This window comes from Physeter macrocephalus, chromosome 1, assembly GCF_002837175.3.
Source record: "Physeter macrocephalus isolate SW-GA chromosome 1, ASM283717v5, whole genome shotgun sequence".
Lineage (NCBI taxonomy): Eukaryota > Metazoa > Chordata > Mammalia > Artiodactyla > Physeteridae > Physeter > Physeter macrocephalus.
In genome coordinates, this window is record NC_041214.2 from 22760048 (window position 1) to 22774521 (window position 14474).

Here is a 14474-nt window from a genome sequence, read left to right on the forward strand (position 1 = left end):
ATGGATCACGTAGGATTTCGTTTCTGTACAATGAATTTCCAAATTCAGCCTCTTATTTTTTTTTTAACAACTGGAAAATGGTCATTTCCAAATTCCCATTTATTTTTGTGAAGACATTGTGTTTCATCTGCTAATCAGCTTTATTCCATCTTTCATTTAAATGTTCGACATGGACAAGAATTTGTTGATATAAATATACTTAGAAATGATTTACTATTTACTATTATGTGAGTATGTTTATAAACAATTAAAAATATAATGGATTCTTTTCTGTCCATAATATATTGTTTAGGACCATTCCAACTTAGAGAAAACAGATGAACGATACAGACACATGGTTAAATAAAATAATTCTTTCTTCATTGAGGTGTCAAACAAATAAGAATTTATAACAGTAATGTGATAGAGGATAGACATTTTTCCTTAACTCTTATTTATAAAAATCTCTTTATGTGTAATAATGTTTATCTTATTCGTCTAAATTCAATATGCAGTGATATGTTGATAAATGTTTAATAACCAGCTTTCTAGGAAAAACAACACTGATTCATAGTACTTGTTGATTTCCATGGTGTAAATACTCTGATCATGTTCTATTTTAACCTACTAACTTGGTATGAACATGGAAATGGGAAGAGATATGCAGTAGCACTCAATTTTGATGTTCCCACCATATAATAAATAGACATAAAGAACCTCAAAAATGTAGACAATAGCAACATAATTTATGAATGATGACTATTATATTTCTTATTAGTAGGATTTATTTAATTGTAAGTTAATATAACTTAATTTTTAATAATAGGGGTGTTTAAAAATTGACTCACAAAATGCCTGAAAATTTAACAATTGCCCTTGGTGAGCCAGCAGGTGCCAGCACAGCACTGGAAGGTAGTTCATTGTAAACTGACCCTTTTAAAAAACGTATTTCCCTTTTTCAGGTCAACATTGCATAGGACACAGAGCATGTTATATTCAATACACCATTTCTCATGTATCTAATCTATCTAAGATTGGGTTTATTAACTTAATGTTCAAAAATTTTATGGTTTTGTGTTGCAATTATAATGTTCATTCCTGGTTCATCTCTATATAACCTTACTTCCCTAAAATCCTAAAGCAGAGAAGAAACTGACATCCTAGTTTAATATCTTTACTTGCTTTTGCAAGGAAGCCTCACTTTATGAGTTTAAGTGTTGTGGTGAAATAAATTATGCCAATTTCTCAAAGATTAACTAAAGACAGAATTTTAAACTTGAAATGGAAACATGCAGATATGAAAATGTCTTGAAATTATTCTTCATATAATGAATGGTGATATAGGCTCCCTGCTGTCTCTCTGTTCAGCCCTGCTATGCCAGAGGCATTGTCCTTTCATCAGAGACTCATAAACTTCCTTGACATTGACAAAGAGGATGTGTACACAGCTGTCAATTCAAGGACCCCCTGGCCAACATTTTGCTGATTATTTAATTTTGTCCTCTAATTCAGGTTTATTAATGTTCAAGATTTTAACACGTGTAATAGACACATCAGGCATTTTATAATTATTTTAGATTGGCCACAACAGATTCAGTTGAAGCTTTCTATATGAGTTATTTTACATTCTTTTCACATGCACGTTGAGAGGGAAGTATGATGATCAAGGGGCTTAAGTGGGCTGGTTATCTTCAATTTCTTTGGCCAATTCTGAAGAGTTTATATTTCTTTTACTGTATCAGCACTAGTTGTCATTGCACTTGTGTGAGGCTGCACTTGAAAAACCATGATTTTCTACAAAGACTGAAGAAAAATGGTTACAAGAGAACAGTTTCAGCATCTGTAGAAGGCATTTCCAGTAGACTATCGTGTTGAGTCTGGATAGTGTCTCATATGCAATGAGTACTATTTGGTTTGTTTCCTGACCTCCGATTCTTAGTCTCTTACTTCTTTTACATTCAGAAAGCACTGGACATCGCCAAATCTATTTTTTTTTAACTTGGATAGAGTGAAAATACCAGATTTAAAATGAATCGATATGCTGGATGGTCTGTGACACTGTTTGTAAAATTGAGAAAAAGCCTAAAAACTAAAGGCTATTTTACTTTGATACAATAGTGACAGTTCTCCTAGTGCCCTGGCCTTTCGGTGTCATTCCTCTTGCGAGCTTGCTCAGCAGCATGAAAATTAAATGACATTCAGGAACAAACCCTCTGATGGTTTGGTTGATCAGAACTTTTCTTGGTGTTCTTAGATTTTACTTTATTTTCTTTCCTCTTTATTTCTCTCACTTGTTATATTTCATTTTGATGTGAAAACTTATTGTTTTTGAAAGTAAGATGATTGTAAACAGTAAGGAAGAGAACAATTCCTGATAGAAATGAATGTGCATTATTAGTACAAGAACCTCGCTTTATTTTTTCAAATATTTCAATTTTTTTCAAATATTTATGAAGCAATAACAAATAATGTTGCCTTTGGGACTTCCCTAGTAGTCCAGTGGTTAAGAATCCGCCTTCCAATGCAGGGGACACGGGTTCGATCCCTGGTTGGGGAACTAAGATCCCACGTGCCGTGGGACAACCAAGTCCGCGCGCGCAGCTACTGAGCCTGTGCACTCTGAAGCCCTCCTACCACAACTAGGAGGTAGGGAAGCCCACGCCCTGCAACGAAAAGCCCACATGCCTCAACGAAAAATCCCGCATGCGGCAACGAAGATTCTGAGTGCTGCAACTAAGACCCGACGCAGCCAAATAAATAAATAAATGAACAAACATTTAAAAAAATTCCCAATAATATTGCCTTTGATTATAGAATTTGATTCATGGTGGCATCTGAAAATAACTTTTGTATTATGAAAAACTTTAAACATACACAAAAGCAGAGAGAGGAGCATATGAATGTCCATGTATATATAACCTAAGTTCAACAGTTGTAGTTACAAACATTTCTCCAATTTTATTCCATCTATCTCCATCACCTCCTTTGTCCTGAAATATTTTAAAGCACATCTCAGACATCATATTATTTAGCTTCTAAATCATAATTCAGGATCATGATAGCTTTTTTGATCAAAGATTTATTTTGCTCATATAAGTCATTTACTGAGATTAACTAAAAGCTTTTGTGATGAAAAATACTAGCTCCACATTTTATCATGTCACTTGCCCTCTTTGAGACTTAGTTTTTTTTCTCCTCTCTGTTGGCAAACTCAACTCAGGCAAAAGCCAAAAACAAAAAGAAAAAAAAAAATAGTACAATAGTGAGTGAACAACAAAACAGGTTTCTATAAATCGGCAGCAGATAGCTACTTGCTAGAACATTTTGTATTCCAGAAGAGGATAGTACAGGCGTACCTCATTTTATTGCGCTTCACTTTATTGTGCTTTGAAGACGTTGTGGTTTTTTCTACCAATTGAAAGTTTGATGCAACCCTGCAGCAAGCAAGTCTATCCGTGCCATTTTTCCAACAGCATTTGCTCACTTCATGTCTCTGTGTCACATTTTGGTGATTCTCGCAACATTTCAAACTTTTTCATTATCATTATATGTGTTATGGTGATCTGTGACTAGTGATTTGATGTTACTATTACAGCTCACTGAAGGCTCAGATGATGGTTAGTATTTTTTAAACGGGAGAGGCCCCAACAGTGAGAGGCCCGCGTACCGCAAAAAAAAAATATAAAATAAATAAATTAAGGTATATACTAATTAAGTTATATACTTTTTTTTTTGACATAATGCTATTGCACATTTAAGAGACTATAGAATAGTGTAAACATAACTTTTATATGCACTGGGAAACCAAAAAATTCTTGTGACTCATTTTATTGAGATATTTGCTTTATTGAGATATTGCTTTTTTGGTCTGGAATCAAACCCTGCAATATCTTTGAGGTCTCCCTATACTCAGAAAAGGCGCTGTGGTATGGGTGCAAAGACCATAGTGTTGACGTACAACTCCATTGGCAGTGACTGGTAAATTGGAAAAGAAACAGAGGCCCAGTTTTCTTATTTGTTAACATAGATAAAAGTATCCTATTATAGTTTATAGAGTTGTTATATGGATTAATAGAAAAAAATGTAGGGTAAAATATTTAGAACTTTATAGGTTTTTGTACAAAAGGCAGCAGTGTCTTGCACAAAAGAGAAATTCAGTGATAGTCTGTAATCTCGCTTGAGACATTTTTCTCTTCCTTCTGAATATTTGGTATCTTTAAAACAATTCATTCTAGCAAAGCCAAAAGTTTTCCATCTTAACTTAGAGAAAAAATATTTAGTTTTTAAACTTTAATATCTCATATTCAAAAAACTAATTCTTTTTATACTCTGGCTTTTGTAAAACAGTTATTCTTTTCATATTTCTGCTTTTAACTAAAATTATTTCATTGAGATTTAATACACTTTCCTCATCTAAAGTTTGGAAAAGTTATCAAGTCCAGCCATTTTAATTTTCATCAAAAGGCTGCCACACATGAAGGACCAATGGGTTGAATTTCTCTAGCTATAATTCAAAACAAATTAGCCTCCAAGTAATAACTTTCTTTATTAATCTCTTCCAATTGCACTTTCTGGACAGTTCCTTTGCAATTGGTTTAAGATTTTAATTCAACTTCTTAAGAAAGAGTTAAAACTTTTAAAATGCATCAGTGACATAGTAGCCAATAAAACCATTACAGTAGTCACAATTTCAATTTACTTCCTAAATGTATTGTTAATCCGAAGCCCAGTATTTAACTGATGTTTTTAACTACCTAAAATTATAAGAACAGTGACCACCACATTCAAAGTAGAGAATAGTTCCATCACACCAAAATCCCTTCCCTGATCAGACTTCAGTGTCAATGACTTTTTCCTTTTTCAGAATGTCATGTATGTAGAATCATTTAGTAGGTAGGCTTTTGTGTCTTTTTAAAATTTCATTCAGTATAATATTTTTGAAATTCATCCAAGTTCTTGCATGTATCAGTAGTTCCTTGCTTTTTATTGCTGAATAGCATTTTATTGTGTAGAATACCATAATTTATTTATTATTCATTTTCGAGTTGAAGGATGTTTGAGATGTTTCCAGTTTTGAGTGATTATAAATAAAAATGCTAAAACATTCATTTACAGGTCATTGTGTAGACATATGTTTTCAGTTCTCTTGATAAGAGTGGGATTGCTGGGTCATATGGTAGGTGTATGTTCAATATTATAACAAGGTGGCCATGCCATTTATATTCCCCAAAACAAGGTATAAGAGCTCTAGTTGACAGAGTGACAGAGAGAGATTTAAGTAATTGGCTCAAGTGATTGTGGATATGAGGGCTGGTAAGTTTAAAATCCATAGGTCAAGGCAGCAGGCTGCAATTTCAATAGAACACTCCCATGTTCATCACAGAATTATTCACAATAGTCAAGAGGTAGAAACAACCTAAATATTCAATGCTGGGTGAATGGATAAAGGAAATGTGGTATATCCATACAATGAAATATTAATTCAGCCTTAAAAAAAATAGGAAATCCCATCATATGCTGCAACATGGATGAACTTTGAGGACATTATGCTGAATGATATAAGCCAGTCACAGAAGGACAAATACTGCATGATTTCACTTATATGAGCTATAGAAGGTAGTCAAACTTGTAGAAGTAGAAAGTAGAACGGTGATTGTCAGGGGTTGGGGGAGGGGAAGTGAGGGGAATGCAGTTCAATGGGCATAAAGTTTCAGTCAGGCAAGATGAAAAACTTCTAGAGATCTGAGGTACAACGATGTGTTTATAGTTAATAATTACTGTTCATTTAAAAATGTGTTAAGAGTGTAGATCTCATGTTATTATTATTTTTTTACCACAATTGAATAAAGAGTTAATATTGCAGTCTTGCATCTGAAGGCTGGAAACTCAGGAAGAATTTCTGTGTGGCAGTTTAGAGGCAAAACTCCTTTTTCATCGGGAAACCTTAGCCTTTGCTCTTAAGGCCTTCAACTGATTGTTTGAGGCTCACCCACCTTATGCAGAATAATCTTAAAGTCAACTGATTATAAATGTTAAACACATCTAAAAAATACCTTTATAGCAATATCTAATCTAGTGTTTGGCCAAACAGCTAACTATATTCACTATATTCTAGCTAGGTTGACACATAAAATGAAACATTACATGTTCTAAGAAATCTTTGTCCAATTTAAGATTACAAAGGTTTTTCTTTTATTTTTTTACTAAAAAATTGTAGTTTCAGATTTTGTATTTAGGTCTATGATCCATTTTGAGTTAGTTTTTGCCTGTGGTATAAAATACCTATTGACATTCATTTTTGACATGCATAGTGAGGGCATATGCAAGCCCAACTGTTTCACAACATTTGTTGAAAAGACTATCTTTTCTTCAGTAATTACCCTGCACATTTGTCACTTATCATTTAACCATATATGTGAGAGTCTATTTCTGACTGTCAGTTCTCTTCCATTGATCTGTATGTTTATTCTTATTCCAGTTCCAAAATTGTCTTGATTACTGTAATTTTGAAATAAAATAATGATTCCTCCAATTTTTCTTCTTTTTCAAAATTGTTTTGGCTATTCTAGGTCCTGTGCGTCCCCATATAAATAATATAATCAGCTTATCAATTTCTGGGTGGCCATGTCAGTTACTGCTAACGTTGTGCAGGTCCATGTCCAGGGCACAGATGTGTTTAGAGAAGTGAAGTCCAATCTGTTCTTTTGGCCACTAAGTGCATTATTAGCAGCCTGGGGAAGGATGGGAACTGTGAGAGGGGTGACTTGGGCTCTTGGGGCTATGAAAGGTGTAGGCAATGGCTCATCACAGACTTGATTCTGCCCATACAAGAGGTAGAAAGGCTGTTACAGAAATGGGTCATTCTCTGTTCATTTGCATCATTAACTTAAATTATTGGCTTTCACCCTTTCCCCCCTCCAAAAAGTATGAAATCCCATTTGTTCTCCTTTATTTTGTTAGAAATTTGGTTCTCCTGTCCTCTTCCTGGTCGTCATTTCCCCCATGCTACTGAGCAGTGAGCTGTATTTAAGTATCCCTTTAATTCATAACTCAGAAACCACTGTTCAGCACCTTTTATGCATAAAACAGCTAAGGTTTCACGGGGTATACTGATACAATGAGAGAAAGAGATGTGCTGATCCTAATGAAAGGCGATGTATTAAGTCAGGGACGAGGATCCTTTTTTCATATATAGCTTTTTAAAAAATCTTGTAAGAGTGGAATTGCATGATTTGAATTTCAAAGACACAATCAATGTTCCTTAATGTTTCTCAGTTTGTTCCCAAGTATGTTTTAGGACAAAGGAAGAATAAAAGTTAGCAGTTTCATTACCAGGTCACTGTTGTTCTTTTCCTAATATTTTCCAAACACTTCATATCCAAAGAACAAAATTATAAGGGTGATGCAAAGAAAGTATGCTCAATATATCTCCTGTCTTTGGGGTCTATTAGTTTTCAGAAAAGAAAGAGGAATGCCCTCTACCCAACGTCATTGCATCTCCCCACTCTCCTCTACCCTACCCAATGACCACCCAATCTGTCCATCTTTCTGTTCTCATATACATTTGAGCATTGGAGGGGTTTCTCATAGAATTCCAAGACGGAAGTAGCTCATCAATATACAACTTCTGTAGAAAGTGTGCTTAAAGCTTGATCCAATCAAGCAGATATAGTTTTGATGAATAAAATAAAAGGCAAAAGCTTGGATTCGATATTAAGATTCAAATTCATATTACTATAAGTAAGGTCCCATAATAATGTTCAGACCCAGCAATCCATATATCTACAGCAATTCTTAATTAAAATCAAGTCACTATTAAGTTTTGTGTTGTTAAACTGTGGCCTTTGACAAGTTTAATACTTTGGCCCACAAATCATCTTAAGCTTCCTCAGGACAGTTTACTGTTGACTTGTAAGAACTTATTTTTAATTATAGACAGAACCTAAATCTCTATGATAAAAGAGCTTAACACCCATCTTCACTATTTTTTCTAAGTTCTATTTTAAAGATCAAGATTGAGAAAGAACTCTCTTTTCTCAAATAAGGTTGAACATACATATATATAAATATGTATTTATAAATATTCTCAGTACACCTACTTTCACTCTGATTTATGCCTTTCTTTAGAAAAATGCAATTAGTCATCAAGTGGGAGGGGATCATGGGGAAATAGAAGATGGCCTTGGTTAAAAATCTAAGTGATAGCAAAAGCTTTTGCTTTCAAAAAAAGTCCCATATTATTGAGTTTTCTTATTAACCTGTCTAGGTCAGTATTTTGCAACATGGGAAGTCTTAATACTATATTCCCTCTCCTTATTTTCTTTTATTCCAAAGATTCTACCTTTGATGTGGGCTAGACTTTCTGGTGCCTGTTTTTAAGATTTCACCTTCTCATTTTACTATGATTCCTTCCCATTGAGAACAGCTGTCTTATATCTGAGTAGCATCATTTTCTGTGAGATTAAGACTCTTGATCTAGAGGAGGAACTAAGTATTGGGAGAAATGACTAATGACTGCCGTTTTAGCCCCGTCTCCCCAAATGTATGTTGTTCAATGTAGCAGGAGCCTAGTGGGGACCCAGGCCTGCTTGGGAACATATGCTCTAGATCAAATAATAGTCCTAGCATCAGACTAAAATTTAGAAAGGAGTGTGTTCAGCGTACTATAAGTTTCTAATATATTCTTTGAAGTTGAAGACAAGCCTTAACTCATTAAATAAAGCAAATTATTTGATGGCAAACTGTCTTCTGAGCGATTGTTTTTATATACAGTTCTTTTAAAGAAGTACTACTTTAATTCTAGTAAATGTTCTTATGTCTTTATAGTACCTAAACTCAAATGATTAGCTCCCCATTAGCCATAGGGTGTCTTTTAGCAATAAAGTTATTCTGTTGAAACATGATATATACAAAAGGGTTTGTGTTCTGCAAATTCACACATTTGAAACAATAGGGCCTATGGGAAAATAATTTTAGGGGCAGACCACTCAAAACCCATGTAACTTTACATCCAGAGCCCTAAGGAAACAATAATTGGGGACTTTGGAGATAATTTGGACAGCGTAGACAGTAGGATGCTCAAGGGATGTGAAAATTCACAAAGACAGTTGATTAGAAATGCTGGCTTGTGGGCACTGAGAAAGCTCGGGTGTTCATAGAACTGTGAGCACAGGAGAATCCTGCAAGGCTGGGGTGAGCTCCCTGGGAGGAAGCTGTTAAAATACAGATGGAAGACCTCCTGGCCTGTGCAGCAGCTAGGGTGAAGGATATTTCCTTTCCTGATAAAGGTCATAATTCTATTCCCTCTTCTGTTTCCACTTGTCTATTAAAAAAATCCCAGATGAATCAACATAACAATCAGCACATACTGATATTACTCCCTTATTCACCAATTGTTTATGAGCTAATTTAGCGTTAATAGAAACACAGATCATAGATAAAAAGACTGGGCTGAATTTCTTTGTAATTGAGGGTAGTTCTCTCCCTGCTGTGTAGCAGAATTCTGAGCCTGGCTCCTCTATGACTACAATTAAATAGCCCCTAAGCTGAGACAAAACATTCTGCCAGAAAAGGATGACCAAATTATTGGCAAGTGAGTATTTTCCTCTGTTGTGGCTTGTTGGCTGCTTACTAATTATATGAAATTTATCAAACTTCATAATTGCTAAATATTAGTTACATTAAGTAGCAAAAAGGAGGAGAGATCGTTCTCAATCAAGAGAACAATTATTTCATTTCCTAAAAAAAGAATGTATTTCTTTTCCATTCATTAGTTTCCTAAACCTAAACCAGTTTGTCGAATGAACTTTGAAAAAATAATGATGTACATTTAAGTAGAATTTGATACCGATTGACTCTCTCCCTAGGAATTTCCACCTTATGAGGGGGTCTGAGTATACCCCAGCGAGAGCAGATGATGATTTTTTAAGACATCTAGCATGAAATGTAGTAGAGAATTTCTTCTACAACTATTATTAAGAGGGAAAATTGAGTGGTGGGTTGGATTTTAAGTATATTGATATTTTAGCTTGTTACTCTTCCCAGTGATATTAACATGGAAGAACATGCAAACAGTTATGGTACTTAACTCTGGTTTTCTTCCTAGATAATTTATTGAAGTCATGCCTGAGTAATCATTTTTAATAAAGGAAACATTAAATGATCATCAGAAATTTGTCGCTGCATTGAAATTTCATGTTGCATTGAAATTTCATTTCAGGATAAACATGCTTAAATTATATTCAGGGGAGGTGTCACTATTTAAGTCCACACAGATTTTCACTATTCATTTCCTTACTTATAATTCATGATCACCTACAATTCTGAGGAGATAGCCTAAATATTATTTACAAAATATTCAGTTCTAATGAACTGTAAGAGATTCTCTTTTATTGTTGTTGGGTTCAGCTTGTGATTTTTCTTCAAACTTTCCAACTGGAGAAGTAGACAGTGGGTACATTTGTAAGGAACCCATCTCCTATTAAATACTAATCTCCCTAGTTCTCAGTTTCCTAAAAGAGGAGAGATAGCCAGATTAAATTTAACAGGACTCCAGGGATTTGTACTAAGAGTTATTAATTCTTGTTTTTTTCTTTTTGACGAGGATGTGCTGCACTTTGGGGAACCGAAAATTCATTCTGGAAAGCCTCTTTGACTTTTCATATTTGTAACACAGATGTTGGGTCTCCAAATTCTCCTGCCTGTTGGAGTTTTATATCTCACAAGCTATTTATATACAAACATGTTAACTACCATTCCAGGCTTCTTTCAATCTGTTTTGAGGGTTGTAAAGGACTCTTTTTCCTATATTTTGCTTGTATTATGAAAGTGTGTAGATTATGAGTGGTTAAAAGTGAAAATTTTAGAATAAGACTCTGCCTGTGTTCAAACTCTCTATTATCTAGTCATGTGTTCTTGAGCAACCCATATTTCAAAGTAATATTAGTACTTACTTTATAAGATTGTTGAAAAGATGAATTAACATATATAAAACGTGTTTATAGTGGCTAGCGTATAATAAATATCATATAAATATCAAGTACTTTTATTATTATTCTTTTTCTCTAATAATATTCTTAGCTTGCAAGTTTCCAAATTATAACAGTCATAGAAGTCAGTGGTAAAAAGAAGAATAAATAACCCGTTAATAAAAATCAACTATCCATCTCCCTTCATTACTTATATGCTTACAGGTAGGTGCCTTTATTTTTTAAAATTATTTTCTCAGAACTCAGCTTGTCTGTCTTGAAATTTTAAGAGATGTCGCTAGGTTGCTTTTTCAAAATGGCTGGAACAATCTACATTTCTACCAGTGAGCATAAATTTTTCCTTATGTGACATAAGGAGGTATACCTTGCAGTTCATTACCCCTCTTCTCAAATGTGTCTACCCTGATATACACTCAGCCTATCTTTTGAGATTTTTAACTTCCATGATTGCATATATTTTTATTTCTAGAAGCCAATTGTTTTCAAGTTTGTATTCTTATTTGTGAAAATTTTCTTGTGTGTTGATCTTTGCAATTTTATTTTTATGTCTTTAAATATTTTATACAAAGAAATTCTGAGAGTGTTAATGTCTTTAGCCCTTGGTTTTCTAAATCTGTTGTTTCATATGTTGATGTGATGTCATATTAATCTGTGGGAGTCCTGAGGTCCTAATTAGGGATCCTTTCCTTCAAAGGGCATTTGACCCCACTTTTGTCATTGTTTATGTTATTGGGGAACATTCCTATCTCCTATTTCACAGGCCTCTTTGGGGGCGTTTGCATTAGATTGGGAGTCTCAGAATCAACTCTCTTTGTCATTGCCGATCCAAAGGTCCAGGTGTTGGTTTGGAACTCAGTTTTCATGAAAACTTATTCCTCACCATTGTCCCTAGATCTATCCTGGCTTCCCATCACATTGACTCTTCTTCACGTGGGCTGTCATGCTAACTTCCCACTACTAAAATCCTGGCTCCCGCATTTTGAGGACCAGCTTCCAGAATCCTGACCACATTCCTGCGTAGCTCAGAAATACACTTTGGCCAACAATATTAGGAGCCCAGGGTCCCTGTGCTTCCAGGCTCAGTTCTAGGTAGTTGTTCTGTTTATCCTCCATTGGTGGGATAATCCCTGGAAATCCCTTCCACCTCCAGTGAAACTAGAGATGCCTCTAAGAATGTATCTTATCAAGAGTCTAGTTGTATTTGGGAAGGGGTGGTATAACTCAGCTCCCAGTTACTCATGATGTTGAAGCAGAAATCCCAGTTTTTCGGGTTTTGCCTCAAATTCCATCCTAACTCTTGAATCCTTGCTGCTGAAGTACCTCATCTACTATGCTTTCCCCCATTACTCTTTTATCCTTTTCTTGACCATTATAGTCTTACTTCATTGTTGGCTCTAATATGTACTCAGTGGTTCTTTAGAGAAAATCAGAATAATTCATTGTCGATTTTATTTTTCATATCTGTGCATTTTATTGGGAAAGCATGTATCATATGAAATTATTTACCTATGCCAGAAATGCCATGGTCTTTCCTAGTAAGCAAAATATCCTAGATCAAGATCGGTGAGAGATTCAGCATTCCTTAAGTAATGAAAAAAAGAAAGAAAGAAAAAAGACTAAGGAGTAAAGCACTAGTGATCCTCAACAGAAAGCAGAGTTCAACAAATATTGGCCTCATGACTACGAAACACCCCTAATGTCTTCTAGCAACAGCCACTAAATATACATATGTTATATTTTTGGTAAGCCAAGTTTACAAATGGTTCTGAAATCCAAATAGGAATATTTGGATTTTCCCAAAATGTCCTCTACTTATTCCTGGGACACACACACAGACGCATACACACCCTCATTTGATACTCTCAAAGCGAAGGATCCCTGCTGTTTTCATATGCTGCTACCATGTTCTTCTCTCTCTCTCCCCTTCTTCTTGTGCACATCTGCCCTCCGCGTTTTCATCAGAAAGAGGTGCTTGCCATGAGAATGCCAGTGCCTGAGCCAGTGGTATGGGATCTACAGCTTGGTTTGCCGCAGTAGTCTGGATTCCATGCAGGGACTAAGAAAATGCTCCTTTCCACCAAGTTGCGAGCCCCAATCAGCTCTGCTTGTGCCCTGTGTCTTACAGAGGGCTCACAGCTCCCACAGAACCATTCCATCTCTCTTGGCGCTCACACGGACCTCCCTCAAATTGTCTCACAAATCAGTCCGACTGGCTTCTCGTCCTTTTCTCTAGTAACTAAAACCTACTCCAAGGGGCTGGTCAAAGAGGTCGCTACTGCCCTCATGCTTCTCCCTCTTCTGTCTCCAACAGTTAGTGATCACAATGCCCCTGTAAATAGCAGTGGCACTTCTGAGATTCTGGGCTGAAGTGGAATGGGGAGGGGCACAGCTTGAGTGCACCAGTATTGTTTGAAACCAGACTCAGGTGGCTAAAGTATCCTGTTACTAAAGTTAAACAAGTATTTAATAAGCTAGCTTTAGCATTCCATTCCTTTATTGCCTATGCTGATAAACTCAGCCACCAATAAGGGAGCAGTGACATCATCAATAAAGAACACTAGGGCAAAATGGGACAATCACTTTTTTTTTTTTTGACAGGAAAGTAGGATTTATGGGTGGGCGTGAGTAAGGAGGGGGCAGCGCCAAAGCTCTCGTGAGTGCAGGGTCCGCCATGTGTCCAGGGGCCACGAGTAGGCATGTATTTGACCCCACAGCTGTCCGTGATGAGCCACTTTTCTGCCACCATGTTTTCCAATTCATCTGCATTAAACTTAGTAAATCCCCACTTCTTGGAGATGCGGATCTTCTGGTGGCCAGGGAACTTGAACTTGGCCCTGTGGAGGGCCTTAATCACATGCTCCTTGTTCTGCAGCTTGGTATGGATGGACATGATGACTTGGCCAATGTGGACCCTGGCCACTGTGCCCTGGGGCTTTCCAAAGGCACCACACATACCTACGTGGAGCCTAGACTGGGACAGCATGCCAGTCCTGAATGTCCACTGGAAAAAGCTGTCTCCAAGTTCCCTTAGGGCAAGTGGTACAGGCAACAGGCTGCATACACTACCGAGGAGGCTCTGCTGTTTGCAGCCATTGCACACCAGGCCCCCATGGAGAAAAGAGCACAGTAGGCTTAACTGGCTGCAAAGGGACAGTTACTTTTTTTTTTTTTTTTTGCGGTACGCGGGCCTCTCACTGCTGTGGCCTCTCCCGTCCGGAGCACAGGCTCCGGACGCGCAGGCTCAGCGGTCACGGCTCACGGACCCAGCGGCTCCGCAGCATGTGGGATCTTCCCGGACCGGGGCACGAACCCGTGTCCCCTGCATCGGCAGGCGGACTCTCAACCACTGCGCCACCAGGGAAGCCCAGGGACAGTTACTTTTGAACAGAGGTATTTGATAACAATGAATTAAAGGTCCCAAATCTCATTTTATATATATATATATATATATATAACACACACACACATAAATATACATAGATATAAATTCTTAGAAAGAGACATTTT

The 14474-nt window shown here is 36.4% G+C and overlaps 1 non-coding gene across 1 annotated transcript; it reads right to left on the reverse strand.

Moving 5' to 3' along the window:
* Positions 1-13976: 13976 nt before the first annotated feature.
* LOC112067051 (small nucleolar RNA SNORA70) lies at positions 13977-14113 on the reverse strand. Its single transcript, XR_002893053.1, has one exon. It is a non-coding gene; the product is annotated as a small nucleolar RNA SNORA70 (small nucleolar RNA).
* Positions 14114-14474: the final 361 nt, after the last annotated feature.